The 21,830-nt window shown below is 33.7% G+C and overlaps 1 protein-coding gene across 1 annotated transcript in view; it reads left to right on the plus strand.

Moving 5' to 3' along the window:
• The window catches only part of LOC106614537 (sodium-coupled monocarboxylate transporter 1), a 107,985-nt gene that overhangs the window by 14,216 nt on the left and 71,939 nt on the right, over positions 1-21,830 (plus strand). The gene's annotated exons all lie outside the window — the stretch shown is intronic.

A 21,830-nucleotide genomic window follows, 5' to 3' on the forward strand; every position in this document is an offset into this window, starting at 1 on the left:
ATCCCATCTTATGAATTGCAAAAAAGTGGGCATCACCGTTGCGGCTGTCTAGACAGTGTTAACCTTTTCCGAAACAAAATCTCAGCTATTTCGCAGAACATTAGTCGAACGGCAGCCAATACAAGATCGGTAAATTTTGTCACATTATCCTCCGTGACAGTTTTCAAGACACCTGGGCGTAGTTCATCGAAAACCGGCGGAAACCACGTTGAAACGCGTTAGACCAAATTTTGACGGTCGCCATCGAAGAAGTCTTCATCTTATACAGCATCACTGAACTTTGATTTCACTGAATGATTTCTCCTCCAAGAACAAAAATCGAAACATCGATCACTATAGTTATTTTCAATTTTTGGAAATCTTGTTAAGGCTGTCTAACAGAATGTGCTACGCTAAAGTAAATTTCTCTTACTTATCGGAATGTCCGCTTCGCGTTGATCAGCATGCATACTCGTATGCATATTTAAAAGACCGACTTTCTGTAAATTGAACAACACCACTCACTAAACAACAAATACAAGAAAAACCAATAACAACATGCTCAATGTTAACATATCGAGTAGACGAATCGCCGCACCGGTGAACCGGCGTTTGGGCGGTCGCACATTGATTGCTGTGGCATCAACAGGAAATTAACGATTTCCCATTTACTTGATTGAGAATCCGCCGCATTTATTGCAGCATCAATTATTGGCCATCTTCCATGCGGCAACGAAATTTAAATGACACCCCGACATACCGCAACGCTAGCGCAACAACCGCAGCCACAATCGAAATATGGCACTGCAGTCTTAGCAAGCCAACCGAGCAACCAACCAACCAGGCAGCCAGCCAAGTTTGAGACTCTACGTGTAACATCTTAGCGACCAACGTCTGGCGCTTGCTAGGTACTTCTTCGGTCGCCGCAGCTCCAACTGCCATCATACTCCTTTACTTATTGTGTTATTGTATTTATCTTCAACTTGTGTGTGCGTTTTTCGCACTTGGCCTCTTCCACTGCACAGTACAGAGCACCCGTCCATATGCATTAGTCAAATGTCACTTTTGTCAACGCCAACTGTGACACCGTTTCAGCGAGAATCATTCAGACATACCGTGCCGTTCCGCCGTGAAAGCAGTAGCGGGCTTTCGCACGAGGTGAGAGGTCCGTATAGGTATACCCATGTATGTACATGTGTCTGCTCGTTGCACCTTGGATTCAACCAGTATCGTAGTAGCGTGCGTACTTCGTATCCTCGTCAACCTGCCGCATATTTTTGGCATTCGACAGTTGCAGCTCAGTCAAGCATAAATTTTGTATTTTAAGTGCCGTCGCAAGTACTCGGTTAGCAGGAGGGTGGTCCTGCTTGTTAGATCGACTGATCGGTTAAAGTTGTGAATATACGTGTGCCATTGGTTTGCTGGTAAGTTGTTTGCTTCTTTACCTCTTCGGTTGTTATGTGGCATCGGCGATTTCGCACTATTGCTGCATTTCAAGTACTTAGCGCAGTGATGCTTGTTAGAATGTGCGGCATATGTGGTCCTTGTTCCTTGTATGTTCACCCTTAACGTGTAGTCAGACGTAGCAAGATGATGAAATGCTTACAGGAATTATTTAGTATGCATAATACATAATTATTCTATGAATGTGGTCCAATATAAGGCTAGTGCCGAAATCAAGTGCGTTGAGTGCTGGCCTACTACTACGACGTATGGTGATGGTCTCAAATTTTTACACTAAATCTGAAATATAGTACTCTCTCTCTCTTGGTAAACAGTATTAACACCCTAACCCTATTTCTGTCATTGAAAATATTCCCATTATATTCATTAGCCGTTCCTAAATGTGTTTAGATTTGTAAAAGCCTAGTTTAGATGCAATCCCAATTATTAATGCTTTGAAGAGTTTGTGGCTTAAACGAGGTTAGGCTAGAAATATTTTTATGAGGAGTAGTGGGGGCTCTGGATTTAGTTATTGGAGTTTCTTAACCTCGCTTTGTATGAAGTTGATATTATCCGATGTTTTTTAAAAGTTTAACTTGGTATTATCATATGGCCTTGCTGCCCAATCAAGCATAATGACCATGATAATGATGACCAATTATGTCTTGGATATTCAGAATTAGAGATCTTCCCAATATCCAAAAAAAGGCATTGCTTAATTCCTTTCGATAAATTCGGGAATTTATCTGAATAGAAAAAACCTCAAACACTTTTATATATCTGTAATGTGCCATATCCCAAATTTCCGTATGGAAATTGTTCATAACATACGTATGAATGATGACAAAGTCTTGTCAGGTGGTTCCAAAGGTATTCGAGTGGAAGGTTTTGCGGAAAGTGTATTATCTTTATGTCTTATCAACTTCGTAATACTCGGTAAGAACAACAATTTAAGAAAATTGCTCGGACGATCGGACGAACATAAGCGAAAAAGAGACAAGCAAAGAGATATGTCAATGCGACTTCACATGGTACTAATGTTCGACGAGGGTAATTAAAAAAATACAAACCTTTCTGCTTGATTTTGTATCAGAGTTGAGAGAAAGGAAATAAAAAAAAAATGTCGGTACATTTTTCGTTGCTCGAATGCGCACAGACACTCTAGCACTGTAATATTGTATGCAACTACAAATAACGTTAGTGTAGCGAGAACGAAACCAACCTGACTGTAGAAAGGCGTAGTGAAGATGGTCTTGGACTACCTTGGAATTTTAAATTGGGAAGCTGAGAAATCACAAATGCATTCTGCTGAATTCTTCCAGCCTATTAGATTACTAATATTACACTAAGGATATATGTACATATATATAAGATTTTTTCTGAACACCAGCACCATAGTAGTTACTCCTTTAATGAAAGTTTTCGTAAATTCACTCTGGTAATTCACTATTTATCATAAACCTTTGATACAAAATATTTGACTTCGCCTTAATTCTCATATAATGTTGCTTATTGCAAATATTTAATATAAGGAAGCGAATAAATGAGTAAATACCCTGTTGGAAATTAATAATAATAAATTAAATTTCTTATGAATATCATAACTAACCTAATGCCAGAACGAAGAGTTCTTCCGTTCCGGTGACAGTTTTGTTTACGTAAACGAGACGTAGGCAAATTTTTATCCGACCAAGGACTGTCAACCCGATAGCCATCTTCTAAAAATCGCCTTTTCTTTCCTACCGGGTCCATTCTTGCCCATTCATGTGCATGATGTCACGTTTGATTCAATACGCACGAATCCAAGCAATTTTCATTGCGCACCGAACAAACAAATATTATATCAGATGTCAGTTACCGCACTTCGTCCCATCGCATCTCGCGCACAGGTAACTACAACAATAAGTAATAGACTATCAACATGCAGCGGAGCCGCAATGCAATCCAAACCAATCTGCACATTGTGAATACAGGCAAGCAAAGTACTTGCCATAAGTTGCAAGCACACACACACACATGCACGCTCATAACCATACAGACTAACACACACACATACACACTCACATGATGAGCATGCAGATGACATCAAGCAAATTGTGTGCGGCTGGCCAGACAGTCAACTGGCCAGTCGTCGTCGGTTGTCGGTTGGTGGTTGAGTCAATGCGCCGACCTCCACTGTCATAGCTGATCACGTGACCACATCGACGGACAGCAAACGCATTGGCTTTTTAATACATTTTATACATTTCTTGTTCGCACCAAAGTCGCCCGCTGCCGTTCAGTGTCGCACCGCCTGCGCTGCGCTGGCCTCACTTGGCTATTTCTGCATTGTATTGGTTGTGTGTGTAGCATGGGGCATGTTGCATGCGCACAAAATATATGCATATTAGTGGCATTACATTGGTGCGTGGAGAGCATGTGCGTCGCAAAATTTTAATAGCTTTAGTTGAGCCTACCAACACACACACACACACACATACACAGGCAGAGAAGTACGCTTGCGGATGTGTGTGTGTTTCTTAATGACTTGCAATTATTTTCCCATTAGGAAATTTAAAATGAATTGACTTAAAAGCCAGCGCTGACGTTTATTTGTGGCACACGTTTTTACGTGATTAAATCAATGCGTAAAAGCGGTTGTTGTTGTTGGTTTTGTTGGTGTAAATAACTGATTTGTGCTCAAGTGCGAAGTGTAAACAAATTTACAGTTAAACAACCTAGAGTTGTGAAAATTGAAAAGTTATAAACATATTTCGCACGGTCAGCGCAAATATATAAACGGACAAAGCTTCTAAGTAAACATATGTATGTAGATATTTACCTATCTACCTATATGTATATGTATAATAATGCATTTGTGTGCAAAAATCATTAAATGTTGAGGCGTCAAAACCCTGACTGAATCTCAGTTATTTACACTGCTAATGGACTCAATAAATATACAATGAATACAAGTGTTAAATAGAAAAAAAAGCTTCCAACAAATGGAGTGTATTTATAAAAACGAACTAACAAGAGTTTACATGTGATTCTATGTATATACCTATATTATATTTCTTATACAAGTATTTATATAGGTTGCTTTTTTAATGTTTAGATATTTGAAAAATTAACAATCTAAGACTAATGAATTACCTGTTTTTTACAGTTTACTTCGAAGTTTATATTTTAACAGCTAATAACAGCTTAACAGTTTGACAGTTATTCCTTTAGCAAATTAAATTCTTTGAGAACACATTTTGGGTACATTTTTTATGAATCAATGTCACCAAAAAACACCTATGAAGTTATTGTGCTAATATTTTTGTCAGAACGAAGCTTAAGAGGCAAACCTAGTATGACAGCCTAAAATGGCAAGTTTTAAGATTAAAAAAAAGCATGCAAGGATATCCCAAAGGCACTATTTGTGCAACGTTTTATCCGAACATATTCATCGGTGCTTGATTTGTGTACTGAAAAGTGAAAGAATCGTATGAAATTTAAAATTGTGATTGTGGTCCGATTCCGATTTTTACAATGTCTTACATACCGAATTTGGTTGAAATTGCTGCAGTAGATCCGGAGATATGTGATTTCCCTTAAATGTTAACAAAACTATTATACTCTGTAGCAACATGTTGCAAGAGTATAAAACTAAACTACTATATGCATTATTTAAAACTCTCAAGGTTTCATTTATAAACAAAATTTAAGAAAAAAGTGCGCTAAAAAAAGGTCGTCTATTGCTACTATGTTTCCGTTCGCCTTCTCCGTGGACTTAACCTACAAATCAAAGTTCTCTACAAAAATAAATTGCAATGATCTATGGTCCAAAAAACATAAAAAAATTGACAAAATGGCGCTGTTTTAAACAAAAAATTAATTTTACACAAAATGTTTATCGTTTTTCTCCAACCAAAAATACCCAAAAAATACACTTTCTGCATCAATTTTTAAAACTGGCAATACTATACTCAAAAATATAGTGTTTGATAAATAATAAAAGTTTAGACACGTAATAACGATTAGGTTAGGTTAGATTGATCTTCGCTAAAGGTAGCGTAGGATCTCACTGGCAAAAACTGGGCAATAGAATAGAAAGAGCTTAGAGGATTCCAACTCGCCTTCTTTCATACAGCTTTGGCAATATGCATCCACAATTTCGTCGAGATAGACTCTGAACTAGTTAGACAACCTCATGCGTTCCACTATGGGCCAGAAATATCTCGTAGCGACACAAATTCTTATTGTTGTTCAGCGCTTGCCGCGCTCACGGGATCTAGCGTTAGAGCGCAAAAGTACAACAGAGTACCGACTCGTTTCCCTCTAATAGAATTAGGGTAAGGGTGCCCACTCTAGCTAGCTTATGGGCTTTGCAGTTACCGCCGATTCTGCTGTCAATGAGCAGCTAAACAAGTCTGATAGCAAAGTTGACTGACAGCGAGCTTAAAGCTAGTATAGCCTCCTGCTTATCGGAATGAATGCACAATTCTCTGTATAAGGTGCACTTCGAAGGAGTAGCACGTATTACTGCTACTTTCGTGGTAGCCAACACCGCTTGGAACGCACTACAGTGATCTGGTAGCCAGAAGCTTAAGTTGATGGAGAGCTCTCGATAGAAAAAACTTCGATTCATCTGTGAAAAAGCTCATTACCGAACATTATTGGCTTCACTACGGCTTCATAGAGCCACAACACCACTTTTGATGAGATTATCTACCTCTTCTTAATTGGACCTAAGTGTAAAATATATAGACAAATAAAATAAAGTGCATGAAAATCGTTGTGATTTCTAATTCATAAGTAAATTTTGTCGATATTATTTTTATTAATCCCCGAAAATCATGATTTATAAGAGATTTTAGTACCAATTAGGTATAAGTTTGAAATTAAGTATAGACCTATTACGCTAGATTGTCAACTATTTTTGTTAAATATTTTTACCCTTTATTATTCTTTTGGATACGCATTTTCACCACCTTTCTCTGAAAAAGGACACATGTAAAATTTTTTACAAAACTCAAAAAAAACTTTGAGTAAAAATTTCCAAAAATAATATTTTCAAGGTTTCGTAACTCGACCGATTGTAACTAGTTTTTATAGAAAATGTCTTCAAAAATTTAAAAAGACCCTTAATAAATTTCGGAGTCAAATTATAACATGTATTACAAAATCACTAAATATCTCTATGTGTATGTATATAGCTATATATTTACAAAATACATTTCTTGAACTCTATGGAATTCTTATAACTTGATTAAAATTTGAGATATCTCGATGAAACTTGGTACACATAATGGCTGTTATTTAGCACAACGAATTGCATTACGAAGGGGCATGCATCTACGATTGGAAAAAAAATTAAATGTGGGCGTGGCGCCGCCGTCTAATAAATTTACTGTAATTACCTCCTAAACCAATTATTCTATAATACCCAAATTTGCTCAGAGCAAATCCTTTTGGCATTCCTAGCCACTCTGTGAAATGCCTGTATTCAAAAATGGTTTGAATTGAAAACTTGACATATACTCCATATAACTAATATCAACAATCCATGCCCGTTTTCGTCGAACAATGAATGTTGAACTCTTTCGCAACAGTTTTAAAATAAAATTTTGCCAACACTTAAAGGCCTTGCTTTGAGCCTTGCAAGGTGCAACAGTATGAAATGTTCGGTTACACCCGAACTTAGCCGTTCCTTACTTGTTATTATCTATGTCGTTATGTCAAAATGAAGCCAATAGCCCAGATATGCGATATGGAGTAACAGCTTTTCTGTTTGATTAAAAAATATATATAATAGACTGTTAATTAACCATTCTTACCGAAAATCGCGGAGCTCAATTCGTATATACATATATATATGTATACCATATATGTATGTGTAGTCACACATAATTGGAAAACAATCAAATGAACGAATACGCTTGTATGCAAACGTGTAACTGACCTCAAGTACGCGGTTGCTCAACAATCCCGTTCTACCAATTACTGTCAATCATGGCAGATGAAGTGCAACAACCGCTCAATACACACACACACACACACACACTGACCGCAATGGATCAACTGCGCAACAAACCGCACACAAACAAAATACTTAGTCATAGAAAATAGCACAGCCCGTTGGGCACGTGACTCAACCGAGCTTATCAAAGTTTAATGCCTTACAAAGGCAGGGACTCTTCACGCTGATAACCGCGAGCGTTTAACGGTATGTAAGCAGGCATTTGTAGTATCAATGGCAGCAAATGTCCGCAAATTGAAGTGATTGAATGGCATTCATCTCTTGCCACGTAGCACGAGCTGAGTGCACATACAAATACATAAATAACAAGTAAGGAAATGCTAAGTTCGAGTGTAGTAGAAAAATATTCTTTCTGAATTTCATTAAGATCTCTTACATATTGAACGATAGATGCGGTATAAAGTGAACCGAAGATTCGAAAATATTTATGTTAGGTATATGAGGCCGAAGGGAAGTGTTGACCTGCTTTTACCTATTTTGACCATTTTTGGACGTAAAATGAAATACCTTGAGCGTACTATTTGTGCAAAGTCTTATACTGAAAACTTTATTGTTGTTTGATTTGTATATTGTAAAGTGAAAGAATTAGACGGAGTTAAAAAGTTTGTTACAAGGGAATAGGCGTGGTTTGGATAACCTTACACACCAAATTTGGTTGAAATCGGTCGAGCAGTTCCTGAGATATAAGATATCACCTAAACAACCTGAATAGTGCCACGCCTCTTGTCCAATTTTTACACCAGATCATATAAAACCCCTATCTACCATGCTGGTTATGAAATTAAATACTTGTGGCTCATTTATTCAGTGAGTTAGCGCACTTTTAGTCGTTTTCAACATAACCGTTATATGGGAAGTGGGCGTGATTATTATCCGGCTTTTCACCATTTTCACAGAGTTTGAAGAGGTGATAAATTGACTTCTTCTCAACAAGTTTGGTTGATATATCTCAGTTTTTCCTCAAGTAGTTTTCACGGACAGACGGACGGATGGACCGACAGTCAACCGGATTTCCACTCTATATATATACAAGTATATCGTATATACATATATACAAGTATATCGATTAGTTTTAGGTGATACAAACAACCGTGAACAAAACTATTATACCCTGCAGCAATATGTTATGTATATGTATACAAATTTATATTTTTATGAGTTAATTGTTTATATGACAAATTTCTTTTCTATAATATATACATATATATCATATAATCTTAAGTACGTTAAGAACATTCTAGTTGGTGCGAAACTATGCCATGCAGCTACATCTGTTATGCCCTCATAGTGTTATCAGTGAAGTCTTTAGCTAGTTTTCTTATCAATTTAGTTGCTGTTTTTGTAAAACATTTACAACACATGTTTCAGATAAATAAGTACAAACTTTGTCCATAATAATATTATTTGCCTTTAATATGCCGTTACGGAGTCATTACATTAAATAAAATTGTATAGCTCCATACACTGGCATGTCCAAAACGGCAAAGAGGTGGTGGAAAACGTTCTTACCTTCATGAAATAAAAAGGCATTTTAGAGATCGATTAAACCTCTATAAAGACAAATAATAATGGCTTTCATGAGGGGTTATCTCAAAGAGAAAACCTTCAAATATTTTCAAACATATAGTACTGAAATATGTTGTTGATTACACCTGATCAAATTTGACCCGGACTTAAACACCTGTGTTCATGGTATAGTAGACTCCCAAAATCTGAAGAACTCGAGTTTATCGGGTGGGATCAACAGCAAATGGAGTGCTTAATATGGAACATCCAAACAGGATATATATTTCTAGTTACAGTTAGTCGGCAATGTATGCTGAACTACATGAAATACTAAAATTTTCGTGCTTCGAGCTCTTTAAGCCTTAAAGGAACCACTTGCAAATATTTGAGTTCGATTGGTTTAATAAAGCATCTTTCAAGAAGAAAACACTCAGCTTTCCGAAATGTCCAAACGATCGAAATATCTGTTTTATAAACTTGGTATTGTTAGATATTTTAGGTATTGTTCAGATATCTTGCATTCCATGAGGAGATAATGTAATTATGCATCTCCATACACCTCATTCAGTTGAAGTTTGCACTCGCTGAATTCCAATAGGACAATGCTCAGGTAATAACTCCAACGACTATAGTATGTTTTTGTTATGGCTTAATAAAACATCAACCAAATAGTTTTGGGAAATGTTATCAACTTGGCAGATCTTGGTCGAATATAAAATTTATTAGTTGCGATTTGGTCAACTTCGGAAATTCTCGACTCACAAAGTTGTTGAAGTCAAAAATTATACCTATTTATTCTAAGCTTATTATCTTAAGAGAGATTCGCAGAGCAGTACAGAAAATATTATCGAGCAAGCCTCGTTAAGTAAACTTATTCATCTTTTCCAACTCGTCGACATACACACTTAACTTAAAGTTACACAATATCTCGTCAAATTGAACATTTTTCCATACATAATACTCTACACTTAATTCGGAACATTCAGTTTGTATTACAGCTGTATGCTATAGTTGTCCGATATCGCGATTCCGATAAATGACTGTGTGCAAAATTTCAGATCAATATCTCAAAAACTAAGAGAATAGTTGGCATATATACAGACAAACAGACGGATATGGCCAAATCGACTCACCTCGTCGCGTTGATCGTTCATATACTCGTATGTATACATTTTATAGGGTTTCCGACGTTTCCTTCTGGGAAACTTTGTAGTAAACTTAATATACCCTGTTCAGATTATAAAAATAAGGGTTCTCCTCAGAAAATGTAAGTAAAACGGCAACTCCTTTTTTTTAATTTTAATGCCCAAACACTTTAGGCTTAAACATTCCAAAATAAATTGAAACCAACTAAACTTAACTTTGAACCTAAAAATATTACTCGGATTATAAATTTAAAAAATCTCCAATTCTTGTTTATAAGTTAAAAATATATGTTTAAATATTTTGTTACGATAAAACAACGCACGCAAATTTATGGCCGTCTGCAAGCCTTGCTTTTCTCTTTTCATTACAACAACGGTTTTGCTGATGTTTTTGCTTTGCTTGCGCACTACTGGCAATAATTTAGTCAGCAGTCAAACCATTAATGACCACACAATGTGCACACATAAAATTTAAATAAGGGAGTCGCTCACCACTTACGCTGCAACTCGAAGTTGTGCCCCCAATCACGCTGCTCGCAGGAGCGACTTCTGATAAAAATAGCAAGCAAACCCTGGCTTTGAAGCGAAGGAGAACTGCAAATTTGCGCCAATTTCGCACAGTTGTGCGAGTGCGCGCGCGCTCGTGTGTGTGTGTGCGTGTCCGTAATTGTAAATAAAGAGTCTCTAAAAATAGTTCAAGCATATCTACATACCAGAATTAATGGTGATAATTGCTTAGCACCATTTGGATATTCCCAGCGTGACCGCAGTATCGTTGTTAATTATACTAAGTAAATTGTATACTCGAATATTGTACTATGTGTAAATAATAGTTAAAAGGTACTTGATTGCAGCCATATTTTGAAAAAATTATTGCAAACTGTTAACCTTTTTTAAAATTATTTTTGGAATTTTTTTTTAATAACCATTTTTTTAAATTATAAAACAAGTTTTTAAATTTGAAATTGTTTTTAATGGAATTTGTTTTTTTTAATATATTTTTTGTTTTGGAATTTTTTCAATTTTATTTAATTTTATTTTTGATTAATTTATTTTTTTTTTTTAAATTATGTCAAACAAAATTTTTTTAAACAATAGAGCAAAGTTTTTTCAAACTGGATTTGTATTACTGAATGCTTTTAAAACCTTTTTTAAGTAATTGTGTGAATTTAAAAAAATTATAGAAAGAACTTAAGCGTTTTTTGAAAAAAAAGTTTTGTGATACTTTTTTTGCTAAAAAAAATTTGAGTTTTCTCAAAGTCTAAAATTAAAACTTACAAATTTGAAATCCCTTTTCAAAATATCTAAACAAAAACTGTTTTTTTTTTTTGTAAGTTAAAACTTACAGTATCACACAAAACAAAAGAATTCGATATACATATATTTAAAATAATTTCGAGATTTGAAAACATTTTCAATAAAGGAGTTTTTGTCGAACATGTTTCATGTATTATTTCATATGTATTCAAAATTATATATTTCGTGAGGGTTTTATATATAATTTAGACCTTCAAATAGACTAAAATCATGATAACAATTTTTCGAACAAAAATGTTCGATAAATATTGAAAAAAAAAATAAAAAGCCCATGAAGTTTTCAGTCTAAAGAATTATTACCCTTGATATTAAGTAAATCTTTTTTAAGCATCTGTGTGAAACAAAATAAGCATTGATTCGAAGCATATTTTGAAAATATTTAAAGACATTTTTAAATACTTCATTCGGAAATATTTTTTTTAATATTATTTTTTTTTTAGGTTTTGAAATATATTTTTAAATGTTTTTCTAAATATGAAATTTTGAAAAAAAATAAAATATCTAATAATTTATTTTGTTTATTCTAAATACCAAATAGTAAGTAAGCATTCATTCCTAGCATATTTTGAAAATATTTAAAATATTTAAATTAATTGTTTACTTCCAAATACCCCATTTTAACTTACAGAATTGAACAACAGTGAGGTTATATTGATACTGACAATGTTATTTTTAAATATATATAAAACCAAACAAAAATTTGGAAATGAAAACCCTTCGGAAAGGAGCTATATATAGTAAATAGTAAGAACTAATTTAATCAGACTAAAAAAATACCAAAAATCTTTACAAAAAGTTTCGAGAAACCAGAAAAATTAGATATAACTCATAAAATTGTCTGTCCACACCATTAATTTTTTCTATTGTCCTACTTTCTACCGTAACTAATATGCTCAAATTTATAGATATGTCACAAAAATATCAAATCATTGTGTTGAAGACACGCGATGCCATCATGCAAATTCTCCGAACTGTGCCAAAATGAATTGGCTGACAAATGTTTCAAATATTCTAGACAAATGTGAGTTTATTCACAAAATCAGTATGTACATACATAGTATATCACTCACGTACGGATATATATATGTATATATATTACATAAATGTACAACAAAATCAATACTGTTTGAACTTTTGAACTCTTCAACATGGCGGGTTGACTGTTTCCATGCGCAATTTTCCACCAATAAAACTGTATTTTATTGCACAGCCATCAGTGCAGTTTTACGAAATTTAAGATATCTGCTACGATGACCCGCCGTGGAACATTTCGAGTTTGATATTCGCGTTTTCTATTTTTTATATGGAAGATATGAAAAAGAGTGAGTGAAACTGCGATTCTAGACTTTTATGTATGTATGTATGTTTTCATATGCCCTGAATCGATTTGGACTTGTTTGCAACTGGATACTTTGTTTTTGTGCCCTTTTCACTATAAACAAGTGGATACCCCTAGGAAATGTAAATTGTAAATTAAATTAGTATGTTTATAGACAATAGTTTACAACTTGTTTGACCTAACAAAATCTATAAATACGACATTTAGACAGTTATTAAAATTTATAAACCAAACTTCTATTACAAATTTTTACAAAAAGAACTAAGTAAAAATTTTTAAAAATTTAAATTTTTAAAATCATTTAAGATTTTTTATTTTTTTTTTAATTATGTATATTTAGTCTATCTATACAAAATTATAAAATTCTATTTTATATCATAATTACGAATTTATTTTTAGATTTTCCAAAAAAAAACTAACACGAAACCATTCAAAGTACCAAAAATATACTTTCCAGCCATCTATGCCCTTGTCAATATGTCACACATACATACATACTCGTACATATGTACACTTTATTTACTCTAAAAACTCTCCAACATGCAATCGACTGCAATTGAATGAAATGGAATGGAATGACAGCGTTTGCTTTTAGTTGCTTTATTCTCTTAAATTTTTTTTCCGTACATTCAGTTTAATACGAAAATTTGATTTGGAATTGATTTCATTTCACTTTAAGTGGGTGAGTGAGTGCATTTGCTGTCAATTCAGCTTCTGCTGCCATTTTAGCGCTACTTTCAGTCGATTTTTATGATTACCTAAGATCGTATGAATCAAAAAAACAAAAGCGAAATAACAAAGTTGCACAGCTAAATGATATGTTGATTGTAGAATGCTAAAATTGATTTCGAAATAAGGGCATTGAACTTTTGCATTTTGGTGCTGAGGAAGAAATGGTGTGTTTAGCTAATGTACTTAGGCTATGACCACAGTGCAGCGACAAATGAGGCAAAGTGGTTACAAAGATCTTCTTTATATTTATGCAATATTTTTGAATAATAAACCCAGCTTTTTCAATATATGCCATATCTTGTTTGTTTTATCACTAATTATATTAGTCGTTTTCGTCATTTCTCTACTTACTTTACGTGTTGAATTCGATACAAGAGAATATACGGATTCAGTGCTATCAGACTTTTTTTACGATACTTTACAGTATTTAAGAGATTGGCATTGGTTTGCGTAGAACTGCTTTGAATTAACACTACATTTAATATTCATCTTCGTTTTACTACACTATCAATGATTTAATGGCTTTAGTCAATTGAATCAGTGCGACCAGTGCATAATTTTCAATAGATCTTCTTCAATGATCTACTACTCTCCAATGTTTGGCGAAACGAATGCAGCTATTATAACTTCTACAATTCGCTTATTAGAATATCGCCTAGATTTCAGTTATTTAGTTTTATACTTTATTGGTGGAAAATACTTTAACTATTCCCTATTTAAATTGTTGAGTAAATAGTACATTTACTATTTCCGTTATTTGTATACCCTGACTAAATACAATATATCTGTATTAAATTTGCCAGGTCAGTCTGTCCATTTGTCTATATGCGAACCTGTCGGAAACGTCAATATAAAGATTTGCTTTACCCTTTCATGCTATAAAAACTGCACCTGTGAAGAGCAGTATAGCTTTGATGCTGCCGTAGTTGAAAATTTTTTTCAAATTTTTTTTTTTAATGAAGAATTGAAAAGCAATAGCTTTTAAAGGGTTTTGTGAAGTCAGGAACGTAATTAAACCTGAAAAGAAAAGAATATTGAAGTTTTTAGTCACCTATATACATATATAATATTTAATCTACATATAAATAAATATATATTATAAACTTCGTGTCACACGATTTGTCCGGGATAAACTCTTAAACTACTTAACAGATTTTAGTAAAACAAACGGATGCCGTGTGTTTGTTCTAACTTAAAAGATGGTATAGTTTATATCTAAATTATGTTAAAAATGAAAACAATTCATTAATAAAAGAATTTATTTTTTTAAACATAAGCATGAAAAAATTATTAATATCATATTTTTCTTGAAGCACCAATTTCGACTGTCAATTTTAATGAAAAAATTATCCTACCAGACCAGTCATTAAAAGACTACAGTTTACCATGGTTTTAACTGGGGCCGTTTATAAAAATAAGTGTCAAAGCCAAAAATATCAATTTTCAATTAAGATGAAAATTCATTATTTTTTCCATTGACCAATATTTTTAAATATCAATTATTTTCAAAATTAAACCTCAATAATAAAACAAAACAAGTAAGGAACTGCTAAGTTCGGATGTAACCGAACATATCATACTCTGGCAAAATGCAAGCATGGGCAAAACTTTAAAAGTGAAAGCCGCCACACCCATTGTCCAATTTTTACAACTACTTCCATACAGCACTTCCGTACCAATGCTTGTGGCGCATTTATTCAGTGAGTTATCGCACTTTCAGTGGTTTTCAACATATCTGTTATATGGGGAGTGGGCGTGGTTATTATCTGATTATACCCATTTTTACAGAGTTTGAAAATATGCTAAAATTACTTCTTTCCATTAAGTTTGGTTGATATAACATCAGCGGTGTGAAAGATATCTACATTAAATCATATAGGCGGCGGGGCTACACCCACTTTAAAAAAAAATTTTAATTCACAGATGTTCCTCTCAACTGCGATCCACGTACAAAAAAACAGTTTTGTAGCTTAATTTAGTACTTAATTAAGGTTAAGTTCTTACTTTATAGGTTTTCGTGGCGTTTTATGGACGTGACAGTAGTCCGATTCCGCCCATCTGCAATACCACATCCTTTGGGTTTCAGGGAATATGTGTGTCAAGAGTCATAACAATATCTAAATTATTACTCGAGTTATCTATCTATCTCGATTATTTTTAGGTGATACAAAACCAATATAGTCTGTAGTAACAGGTTGCAAGAGTATAAAAATAAACTCACACGCACTTACGAGTGTAGAATATACATACATATATACGAGTATGTTTGTGGTCTTATCAATTTTAACAGCTCTCAAAATTTATTTACCAAATATGTATAGGTGTAGATAAACAATAATATTAACGCAACGTGATGATCTGATAAGCTGCTGTGTATAGGTACACGGTGCTATCTATGTACATGTGGATATTTATAAGTATGTAGTGTATATAATTATGCAGAAAGTGCTAAAAATTTCATAGTTGCGAAGTGTTTGGGTGACTTATTTTTATAAACAATAAAGAATTTTATTTAAAGAATCTTAAGCCAGTCAGTTCACAGTTTTTTTTTTTTTTTTTTTTTGATATGCTTTTTTGCGTCATTTTTTCGGTGTGTTTAAGCAGTTGATGAACGCTTAACAACATCTAAAAAATTTTTTCAAAATCATAAGAACAGGGATTGGTTACATTACAGACTATTTCTGGGTATGCCAGAACATGGACAGGGAAGGAATAGGAATATCTTTGCTCTTCGTGAAGATCGGTTTCCGGTAAGACGTATTTCCACGCATTACTTTTTGATTTGAAAAAACACTAAGGTCTACTTCTTAGTAATATCTGTAGATCTGTAACAATTTTCGAAATCAGACTATAAATTTTCAAGGCATCTAGCAATTTTCATACTGAAAACATCAGTAAATATATGAGACATATTATTAAAATTAAGTTGGCACACTTTTTCGGACAATAATGTTACCTGGTGCTAAAAATTTATAAAATCTGGTCAGTACTTCCTTAGCCCCCATTTACCTAATATAATGATTTTAGAAGTTCTAGTTCACTTGGTACCGTATATCATAAAATTGTCAATGCGCAAGATAGCTTAACAAACTTAAGTGAATATATTTCTCTTGTTATACTGTTTTTCAGTGTCGAATAATTTTCGTTATTCTAGCTAACTTTATGGAAAAATTTCCTCAAGCATACTTTGGTTTTTACTTAAACAACTGAATATTGTATGTAGCATATTGCATTATATGTAGTATTCTTGAGATAATTATACGACTCGCGCCCACTTGTAACCCCTTTCAAATTAAGTATTTGCACTCTCGAGACAAACGATATACTCGCTCATATTTGCATATTATCTGCACATATTGACAACCTAAATTGTGCAGCAAAGTTTTCTAACAGATGTCTGCACTTCAATTCCATTTTTTCTACTCTCACTTTGGCAATATTACTTAGCTACCTTCTTGTATTTTTGGCATTCAATTTTTTCCAATATTCCTCGATAGATCGTTTACCTAATGGCAACCACAATCGGTGGCAATCTGCATTTTTCGGTTACTTTGTTGTGGATTTAATAAAGCTTTCGTTTACTTTCTACCCTACGTACAGAGAAATATATGTATTTCGCCTGTCTGAACCAAGTTATTTCACTTCTTGCACCCTTCTACGTCAATTACGCCGGTTATCCTTCAATATTGTACAAACTGTAAGGTTTTTATACAATTTTATTTTACTCGTTCTCCCTTTTTAGCAAATCTTTCATACACTTTTTCTTTTCTAATAACAAATAATAGTCTATATAACAACTACAACATAAACAGCCGTTATTCCCAAGTCGACACAGCTCGTTCGTTTATCGTATTTGCGGTAATCAATGGTTACCACCAAAGAGTGTTGTTGATTTAGTTTCTTATTTATTCAGCAATTTTATAGCCAAACACTTTATAGCATGCAATTCAAGTAGAATTAAGAACAACTGATCAAAATATTTTTAGTTGAGAAAATATGTGTTATTATTTTCAAGATGAATTAGAAGTTCCAGTTCTAAAAACACCAGCTGTCTTGAAATTATCATTTGCAGGTTCTCCAATTAGTTAGAAACATTTGACACACTTAAGAAATAAAAGTAAATTGAATAGTAGCTCAAGTTCGAAATTCAAATATTCTGTTTTCATTATTTCAGGTGGTATTTTTCTTTTTTTCATTTTGTGATCAAATTTGCAAAGCTATGACACATTCTTTTTTATTATGTTTCCAAGTGAGTCACAAACAAGCACGATTCAACGACTCGCTGGATTTGATAAAGCTTCGAAGTATTTTCCAATATACGCTCCAAATTTCATTGCGATTGGGAGCGATGGTAAATATCTCGTCTCAATGAGCTGGGCACTAGTGGAAAAATTATCCCAACATTTGAATAATTGTCAAATGATTTAAGGATATATGTATAAGGTCTAGTAAAAAGAAATCCATTATTTTCGCAAACTTTGAAGATTTATTTTAGCATGGTTGCAATTTTAAAGTTAATTTCATGGTTCCACTCTCATGAAAGCCCTCGTCCCTATTGGAAAAAAGCTGGAACAGTCGAATTTCACAAGCTTCTCTTGAGACGAATTTTTCACCGGCAACCCTTTAGCGCCAATTTCAGAATATAAGGTGTATGCAGAAAAACCTCCTCACCAATCACCCGAGGCGTCTGTCTATTATATTGACTTCGAGGCGTTTACTTCCTTCTGAACATCCAATTGTTGAAAAAATATTCAGGATGTTTATTTTTGTAACTCTTCTAACGATTATGTAGTCTGTTCCAACCTTAAAATGCTTATTCATCTACCTTTATACTATTTCTCAAATACGTTGAGACAGAAACAAGAAAATTAATCTTACGCCTTTACCAAAGCGGCAGTGCTCTTCGTGATTTCTTTTTTTATTACCAATTTTCTTAACAGTCGCTTTTTCTTCCATTTTCTTGCTTTAATGACGGATGAGCAAAAATTAGTAACAATGCTGAAGTTAGCTGTGATTCCAAAAAGTTTTCCTGGGCCTAGCCATATTATTTTCACTTTTAGTTGAAGTCGGAAGTTCATGAGTATGGAAAATTTACTTTTGTTTTCAAGCTTCTTCTGTGCATTCGTAAGAACTTGTTCAGTAGCTATAATTCTAATCTCTTGGGTATTTATGTATTACAATATAATCGACACATTTAACATCAGGTGAAATATATCGCTTTGGAATTTGATTCCCTGCTGCTGTGAATGTCAACGAGCATCAAGTGCGAAATTTTTTTTTTCTACTTAAAATTCGTATCAAAGTAATTGCAGAATATTTATTATTTCACGTCACGTCGCGGCATAATATTTCAACGGTTTTTAAAAGGTCAAAAGAATTTTTGCTGGATACAACTGCGGGGTTTACAAATAACAACAAAAAGTAATTAAATAAATAAGCTGCTTAATGATTAAGTAAATTAAGCGAAGTCCATAAATCAGAAGTGATTTAGTAGTAAAACAAGAAGAAGAAGAAGAGTCAATTATGATACAAAAACGGTTATGGATAAGAGCATAAGCATCATAAATAATAAGGTGCTAAAAAGGCTTTTATTTTCACTTTTGTTTATACTTTTTTATTTTTATAAATTTTTTTATTTATTTGTTCTTTTTGTAAACGCAGATGGCAAACTTAAAAGATATGAATAGTTGTTGAGCTATAAATATAAACTAAATATAAATGCGAGACATATAAAAGTTTGTGTTTACTCTTCTTAAGTTGTGCTGATAATTATTCTATTGAGCCATTTTTAGCAAATGTCCTCACCTACATACCCGCACGTATACTAAGTACCCAAATAAGTAGTTTTATAGGCCAAATTTCGCTTCGAGGCAAAACAAATTCACTTTTAATGTTTATTTTCGGAAATAGCTGGCAAAATATTTCCATATCTACTACAAAAATTATGTTTGTCGCAAGTGGTTAATCAGGCGTTGCCATCTCTTATGAGTCTCTTAGACTACACTTAAACTGTAGTATTTATTTTGTATTTATTCTCTGTTATTATGGACCCAATAAAAGTGCAAGATTGAACTGAATTTTGCGTCATTATTGTGGAAAACAACTTGCGCTAATTTGTAGACTCTGCAAACACAGGTATTATTATTTATTTATTTACGCATTTAAGATTTAATTTTGGAACGCTACTAACCGGGTTTTCGGCTCCAATTATGTCCAGATTAGTTTGCGTCAGCAAGTTAATCTCATTGGGAAAGTTTTTTCAACTATCCGCTGCAGAGATGATGAAATCAATTGTATGACACAATATATTTTGTTAATTGCGTCTATTAGCAATAACTCAATAATTTATTAACAATTTGCTGATTGACTCAATTAAGAAGAGTCTTCTGCTAAAATTACGCAATAAATTGAATGGCATATTTTGATAACTCTGTTAATTTAATCAATTAGCAATTTTTCGATTTACTCATTAATTGATTGACAACTTGCTGATTGACTCAATTAAGGGGAACTTTCTGGATGCACTTTTTGCTAAAATTACGTAATAAATTAATTGGTATATTATGAAATCTCTGTTAATTGAGTCAATTAGCAAATTTGCGATTAACTAATTAACAATTGGCTGATTGACTAAATTATTGTGGCGTCTTTCAACCACATTTTAGTATTTTCTCCAATAACTGTTTTAAGAGATCATCAGATAAATCCTCGTTGCAGCTAAATTTATACTAAAATAAATCAGTTACGTATATATATTTCTTTATTCATGCAACTCCCTTGGGTGACCTCTTCAAACAGCACAATTGAGGTGTTAAAGTTCACCGTCCCCGTAATGTTTATTTTGTTTTTTAATTACACAATTTCCTTATTTAATTGTGTATAATTTTTTCGCAGTTAAATACGTATGTACTTTTAAATATTTACAAAATAATACATAAAATCTGTATCAATAACGCGGCATTGAAAAATGAGTCCACAAATTATTGAAATATCTGGATTCCATTCCAACAGACCTGCGCCAGCTTCGTAGCCAAAAATAAATCAAGTAAATTTTTTGTACCCTGTTCTGATGTAAACCGTATTCTACGGTAGTCGGAAGGGGAATGGTCCGGGCAATACAGTGGGTGCGGTAAAACTTTCCAGCCGCTGTTTTCCATAAAATTTTTAACTGGCTTTGCAACATAAGACCGAGCGTTGCCATGGTGGAAAATAATTGCATCGTGTCCAGTCGCGCATTTCGGCCATTTTTCGGCAATCGATCGCTTTAATTTGATGAGTTGTTGTCGATGGCGTTCCCCATTTATGAAATCAATATTCAAATCAATTACATATACTAAAAAAAAAGTACACGGTAAGTAGTTCCCATGTTCGGAATATTGGACAATTGAATACCAATATAAGTATCACATAACAATCCAAAGAGGAATCCAATCGGAAGTATCTGATTCAGCGGGTCTTTAAAGAATTCCTTACGGTTCACAAGTTCACTTATTTTACAATACGAAGCATACAGACCTATACAAACATACACATGCTCATCAGTACAACAGCGCTCAAAACTCACTGAATACTAGTTACGCTCTTTTTCCCTCAACCCCGTTGATTTATTTGTTTAAATATATCACCTGTATTGCATTCTCTATTTGCCGTTGTAAGCGCAAAGTTGTAACCTTCTGTACTCATGTATGTGTGTGTGTGAGTGTGACTGAATGCAAGTGCATTTACATTTCATTACTGTTAAAACAGTTTACAGCCCCTGTTGCCTCAATGTTAGCACAATATTTGTTTTTACACAAAAACAACAAAAATAACAACAACAAACAGCCCTTTCAGCAACACCTGTGACACTCTGCCACACAGACTGGCACACGAAACATACAAACACATACACAGCGAGTACATTTATATAGTATGTGTATGCGTACGTGTATGTGTGACAATTTAATATTTAGCACTGCGTCATTTCATCAACAGCCCTTTCGTCATCTTTGCCCGCTCCAACACCTCCGCGCAGTTTGTTTGACGAACACACACAGTAGAGCAGAGCAAAACAGTAGTTTAAAATGAGAGCGCACGGAGCGTCTATTAGCCCGTCGCTTAAAAAGAATAAATACTTGTAGGTAAATGAGGAAAGTGACAACTACAATAAAACAGTAGCTAATTTTTTTGTTTATATATATAAAAATACAAAAACAAAAATGGGAGAAACAAAATGTTTTTCCAAAAAATGTTTTCCAAAAACAACAAGGAGAGTAGTACAAGTACAATTGAAATTTTTTTCGGAGGCTTTTTCAAACTCCAAGCTAACATCATCGACCGATTAATATCTAGCTGCCGCTGTGTGGGTGCTCACCGATTATTG

Source organism: Bactrocera oleae, chromosome 2 (genome assembly GCF_042242935.1).
Source record: "Bactrocera oleae isolate idBacOlea1 chromosome 2, idBacOlea1, whole genome shotgun sequence".
NCBI lineage: Eukaryota > Metazoa > Arthropoda > Insecta > Diptera > Tephritidae > Bactrocera > Bactrocera oleae.